Raw genomic sequence first — 7,070 nt, forward strand, 5'->3', positions numbered from 1 at the left:
TTGACCATCGCTTTTGCATCTCTGGTAGCATCCTTTTCAGTAGAATTGGCTGATACTTCTCGGTATTCATCATCCCAGTCACTGGAGCAAGCGGCTCTGGTCCATAATACGAGAAACTCTCCCAAAACATTTTCTTTAGGTGGTGTTAAATTGCTCTATTTCTAAGTACAAGTGTTAATACATATTTGTTATATTTACCAAATAGTCCGTCCCAAGTTATAAGAAGATTATGCTTGAGTTTGAGACAGTTAAACTCCGTAAAATAAATCCGTATATATATGTTACTTATAATTTCATCTTGCCTACAAAATTAATTTTAATTAGTTACATTTGTAATGTAGACCGACACGTTTAAATGATTCAGGTAATTGTTGACACAAGAAGTTCTGATAAAAATCAGCTGTATTTATCACATGTATAAGTCACAAATCAGCTGTATTAATGGATATCACAAATTTCTTTATCAGTTTCTATAATAGTCTGGTCGTAATCTCTAAAAATGTCCAGACTTCCAATTTTCCATATCAATAGATTTCTTCATCCAGGACTTAAAATTAGGAACAAAAAATTGACAATATACTTAAAATTTTCAACTTAAATACATATATCCTTACCTCTCAAAATCAACCATGGTTACCGTGTCTGCAGTGGCTGAATACCAGTTGGCATCACATGACGGATAGCATTTACAGTCTAAACCAAAGGAAGAATTCTCAACTCGTGGATCTGATGACTTCAGAGTGTACAAAAATCCTTTAAAAATGCAAATAATTAATTTTATACATATATTTATTATTCATTCCAGTTTTGAGATATTTTAAAAACAATAAACACAAAATTAGTAATGGAAAAATGAAAGTATGTTTTATTTCATTGAATTCGGACACCAAACTCAAAGTAGTCTTTCAACATAATTTGAAAAAGCCTGTGGGTTAGAATTTTTTATTTATCATAATATGTATAACATAAAATTAAACTACAAATTACACATGTTATACGATGAATATTACTCACGTTTGTTATTCCTTAAACATTCAGAATCACTCAAAGTACAAAAACGAGCCCTTGCTGAAAAAAAATGTTTTTATATACATTGAACTTTTCACAATGATAGATGTCTTTAAAAAAAAGAACCGTATGAAAGTACCTACCTTTTAAAAAATATATAAATAAAACATCTAGTCCTAGAAACGCAAACATCTTGACTTCAGTATCTGAAGGACACTTCATGTAGATCTTTCGATCCTAACATCGGAAACATCACATCCATGAGGATTATATGCTAATTTGAATCCTTTTGCCTATCTTCACCCAAGTGGTATACAGGGCACTGCATATACACAAATAGATACGGTCTATTTGTGTACATGCAGTTGCTTTTTTGTGTTACTTTTTTTCAGTCCTGTATAGACATGTGAAAGTTTCATCTTGAATGCCTTGTTTGAATGTCTTACGACCTTCGGTGTACATTATTGTGATCTATCTACCCATTAGATGCAGCTAACCCTTGGATATTGAGTTGATTTGTCTTTCACAAATGATGGAACCGCTCATGGGTACATTGCTGGCCCGCGCACTGACGAATCACTCTTTTAAAATCATTTTTAGTTTGTCATACTGTGCCGACTCATTGCCAAGCACACATAACTCACATGTTTAAAAAGTGGGTAGTAAATTAACTAAAATATATTTAGACTGAAATACGCAATTGTCGGGAAAACATTAAATCTGGAGTAATAAAATCTAGGTCTCACTGTATCTTATAAATTGATTTATGTATTTATAATTTTGTCCCCGACTTACCTTTGAAGGTTTTCACATTGTAGTAATATGGGATACAGCCACATAATTTGACTATAGCATTCATGCGGCATTCAACTATGCAGTTCTCATATCCATAAACACCTATTTCACTTGTTTCCTAAAGTAAAAAAGTTGTAGCACTGTTAATGGATTTAATTTGCATTACCTTATTTAAATAATAAAATAAAAACACTTATTAATACGTTGACTGCCATTGAAAATTTCAAAATTCTAGTCTAATAAGCCAATTTCAATTAATTTAATAATATAATTGAAAACTCTAATTATAGTACATAATTATATTTTATGTTCATTTATTTAAAAAAAATATCTGTTCATGTAAGCCAGGATTCATGTTCATGTAAACCCTCATCCGCACCCGATGGTGCATAGGGCACTGCATCATATAAACGCAGTGTTATCTTAATCTTTAATATATGAAGGAAAGGTGATCAACCCTCTACTTCAGGTGCCAGTCCAGGGTAATATTGAATTACATTTTTATTTATTTAGAAATATGATTCTTACTTCGTCATCAAATGAACAATTCCTTTTGGAGTAATCAAGGTTTTTAATAGCGGATGTTGGGGTAATTATAACGGGCTCCACTGACATTTGAACACGGTCTCCGGCCTTGAAAGGAAAACCCAAGGATCGTACTTCTGGATAGTCATACTGATCGTGAACAAGGACCTTTAAGAGAATAATATTTTTACTAAGTAATTAAATACACGAAATGATTACAAAAATTATTATACTTATGTTTCATAACTAAAAACTAACTATCAGTAGATAGAAATACGATTGACTAACTAACTAACCATCACGCCGCTTACCACAGGGGTAGGCAGATGGAATAGAACGCCATACCACTCTGTCTTTACAAACATTCTTCTCGTCTTCCACATTCATATATACCCACCAATTATTTCGACTCCTGACCTACTACCAAATACTTTCAAGTATTTGACATACCTGATCATGCCAAGTTTTCCTCGGCCTGCCTCTGTTCCTTTTTCCAACTACATACTTTACAAAAAAGATGAAGAGATGCGTGAATAAAGTAGAGGCGAAGACTGTTTTCAAAGATAGAGTGGTGTGGCATTCTACTCTCTCTGCCCACCCGTAAGTAGCATGATGGTAAGTTAATTGTTTGGTCAATCGTATTTTTATCTTCTCAGAAAACAGTAAGCTATGCTTTTTTTTTTCTATTGGCTATAACTTCTCTCTCTTTTCAAATTTTTATATTCTTAATCATAATCATAGTTAATTAGATTTACAATAACAGATGGCACAGGCTTTGCGACAGCAACAAAGTTCTCCGGATCAATTTCAATTAAAGCAGTGAGTCCTGTGGAAGCACCAGCTCCCGGAGTGTAGTAAGTTCTATTGTTTTTATCAGGATACTCTTCATTTATTCTGTAAAAACAGGAAATCACACCAAGTCAGAAAACATATAATTATATTCAAAAATAATAATTAACTCTTCGTGGACCATTAAGATCAGCTCTATGAACCGGTTAAAATCTATATCTGGTCATATCGTAGAATGTTACGCATTCCATGGATTGATATGGTCAGAAACACAAATGTGCTCCAAAGAACAAGAGTAGAAAGACAGTTGCTGACTGATATCAAAGTCCGGAAAGTGTCCTATCTGGGGCATGTGCATAGAGAAGAGAATTATGAACAATTATACCTAATAGAGAGTTGACAAGGTGTGGGCAAAGACCTGAACTTCGGAAACGTATGTTGAAGTGCTATGTCTTCCCAATTGCTCTCTATAGAATGGAGGGATGGACACTCACACAGGCACTGGAAAACCGAATAGAGGTGTTTGAAATGGGTCTCTATCGCAAGATCCTGCGAGTTTCATGGCATGATCAGGTTACCAACCTAAAGGTCCTCCGACGGAAGAATACCAATAAGGAACTCCTACCAACCATCAAGCAGAAAAAGCTGATGTACTTCGGACACGTCATGAGAAATGAAAAATATCGTCTTCTCCATCTAATCATACAAGGAAAGATTGAGGGGCGAAGAACTCAAGGACGCCGAAGGACATCATGGCTGAAAAACCTAAGATAATGGTTTGGCAGAAGCACCAAATCTCTGTTCCGAGCTGCAGCATCAAGATTTAAGATAGCCATGATGATCGCCGATCTTCGTTAGAAGTGGCACAGAAAGAAGAAAGAAGGGCAAAAAGCAGATCTCCCGGCTCCGGAATATATGAGATTGGACGGGGATCGAAACTGTTGAAGCGCTGTTTAGAGCTGCCCAAGATAAGGACACATACTCTAAAGGATAGTCGACATCAGAGGGGACCTGACATGGCCAAAAATTAACCAAAGCATCTTAATTTGATATTGAAGGAACCAATCTTTGAAAAATTATTGAATTTAAAATTAGCCAATTTGTAAAACAACACCACTTATTTTTCATATAAAAAACTGATGCATAGCCATGTTGACAAAGTAATCTGTATTTGTTGTTAACAAAACAAAAAAAAACAGAAATGATTTATTTGTTACTACTGAAGCATACTGGTAGGACTAGAATCTTTTTCAAATTACAAGTATGGCAGGATTTGAATAACAGTTTATGTAATATAACATAGTTTATGATGGTCTGTAAATACCCTGACTTAGATACTCCCATCTCAATAAAAAAATCTTCATCTTTGTTACTATATTAAATAAATCTAAATATTAATTTGACAGCCGTTGAATCACAGTATAAATGCAATAATAATATCTCGTCCATACTCTATTAGGACTATAAGGTTCCACAAACTCTAGTTTAGTAGTCATTTTTTTATAATTTGTATACTTTAACCCTAAATAACTAAATATGCGCCCTTGAGGTAGTATTTTATGAAAATGGCACTGTATAAATTATCCGAATTTATTATTATTATTCGTCCACGCAACGACGGCCCGTTCCTTGAATGTCAAGTGCACTTACTTCTTCGCGCCCTGCACCCACCACGCTTTGTTTACCTTCCTGATTGATGCGAATAGTTCATCGGGTGCTGCGATTACAATCAAACAATAATTCGGAGGTGACCTACGGCTATTTCGTCATCCAGTTGACAAAAGTTTAGTTACTTCGTTATTTGTTCGTAAAGGTATGTATTTTTATGACATCAAGGTCATGATAAAAGATATTCTTGGTGAGTCTTCAGACCCTTAAACGCCTGTTAATTTTGTGACTAATGTGCGCAAAATCTGTTTTTAATATCATATATATGTCAATATTCACAATATTGACATATGTAGTAGCTGTGTGGAATAACAATTTATTGTCAATTGTCTCTTACATTAAATCCTAATAAACCAAACTTAAGGTCATGTAACCAGTTCCTATTTTTAATAAATACTTTTGATAATTTTCACATTTTTAATTGCGTACTTCACCTGATGAAAGTTTAGTTACTATGTATCTACAAATATAGTTTAGTTATCTAGAGTTAAATAAGGCCTTACTTTTCAAATGACTCATTGGTGTGATGGTAATTAAATGAACAGCAAAATCCATTATCGCTTTTTATCATTTTAAACAACTTCCAGCACTCAGTCTCAATACCGGCCCAAGAACATTTCTTTAGAAATTCCCTACATCCTTGTGATAACTGAAACAGAATTTAAAAAAAACTAAGCAAATTAGTTTATTTCTAGGGTTGGGAACCACTGCTCTAAGTTCTATCATCATTAACAAGAAAGAGAACTTATTATTATAAGTAGTTGGAGTCACATTGTAGACAAGAATAGCTAGAGGTATTTCCAATTATTTACCATCAACATCAGTGATTCAACATCATACCCGTTGCTTTGGAGAATAATGAATATATCATTGTAAGACTTTTCATACCGATCTGAATTTATCAGATATTGTAAAGATTTAAAGAAATCATCTGCTTCATCTTCTGAAATGTTGTTAGAGAGCCTGAAAACAAGTAGTACAGTTTATAAGTGTATTATTTTGTGAAAAAAATAGAAAAGATATTGAATATACAGTGGAACCTCTCATAACCAGCATAATTCGTTCCAGAATTTTACTCGCTAAGCAAAACATAGACTAATGTGCTGGCGTGGAAGTCCCGGCTTACAAGTGAATGAAAGTGAATGTAACTCACTATGCGAAATGTCGCTCCTTAAGGGGGCATCTTTTTTTTCGAGTTTTTGCTCATTATAATAGGTTCTACTGTATATATATTTAAAAATAAAATGTTATTTGTATTTGTATAAAACCACTCAACGAGATTTTAGTCTACCGGTTTCGAGATGTATCCATCTCTCTATCATGACAATCACTTCGCCAGCATAAATGTAACACTATGTACCACCACTATTCATATGATTTTATCTGAACTGTAAAAACATGGGATTATTCCTTCTTTTCTGCCTTTAAAAAGAGGCCGGCGCAGAAGGTAAAAATACCCTTTCTGTCCTTAAGTATCAATCAACCGAACAGGTAGAAATACCTTTCCCGTCCATAGTGTGTTAATTTGGCATCATTGTTGAAAATTTGGGACTTGTCACCACCCACTTTTGTCTCCTCCCTTAGTAAATAGTGGTCTTCAGATAGACTTATTAGGCATGTGATTAATATTTTTTCTATGTGTAAATGAAGTTAGGTATGTAGGTGTAATATTAACCATATACTAACACAACTAACATTTGTTAGAATGCCTTACCATACAGTAACTGCTATACATATTAATAAATTTGTTTCAACTTACAAAATTTCTTTGATCTGTTGAATTTTTGGTTTATGTATTATATTAACGTCACAAATTGTTACTGAAGGAAATGGTACATTCCAGACAGGATAGTTTATAGACTCGACCTTCAGGAAAAAATATACATTTTAGACAATTATAGAAACCTGAGATACGTAATTAAGCATAACATACGCAATTAACTAATTAACAATTACTTACACAAATTACAAGAAAATACATCCCAGCAAAATAACATACTACATATGTGAAAACATGCATTATTTATTTTGTTATATACATAATAACATCTTAACTGTCCATCAATCCTACTCCCTTAGTTTTTACCTCTACCCCCTTCCTTATACTCCCTTTTCCTTTGCCCTCCTTATTATCATCTTTTGTAATTTTTGTTTTTTTTATATGTAATTTGTAATTTATGTTTTTTTTTAATGTTCAAGTATTATCTACCCTCTGATTGCAAACAGCTGTATATGGTATCAAACGTTTTGATCAATATCACTAGTCTGTTTTTGGTTGGGTGGAA

At 33.5% G+C, this 7,070-nt stretch overlaps 1 long non-coding RNA gene across 1 annotated transcript; it reads right to left on the bottom strand.

Moving 5' to 3' along the window:
• Positions 1-3,122: 3,122 nt before the first annotated feature.
• On the bottom strand, positions 3,123-6,703 carry LOC148302089 (uncharacterized). Its single transcript, XR_015838706.1, has 4 exons — positions 6,545-6,703; positions 5,598-5,748; positions 5,289-5,434; positions 3,123-3,222 (listed from the first exon to the last, which is right to left on the bottom strand). It is a non-coding gene; the product is annotated as an uncharacterized LOC148302089 (long non-coding RNA).
• Between the last annotated feature and the right edge of the window lie 367 nt (positions 6,704-7,070).

This window comes from Brachycentrus maculatus, unplaced genomic scaffold (assembly GCF_059751285.1).
Source record: "Brachycentrus maculatus isolate JH-2025_06_01 unplaced genomic scaffold, ASM5975128v1 h1tg000482l, whole genome shotgun sequence".
Taxonomy (NCBI): domain Eukaryota; kingdom Metazoa; phylum Arthropoda; class Insecta; order Trichoptera; family Brachycentridae; genus Brachycentrus; species Brachycentrus maculatus.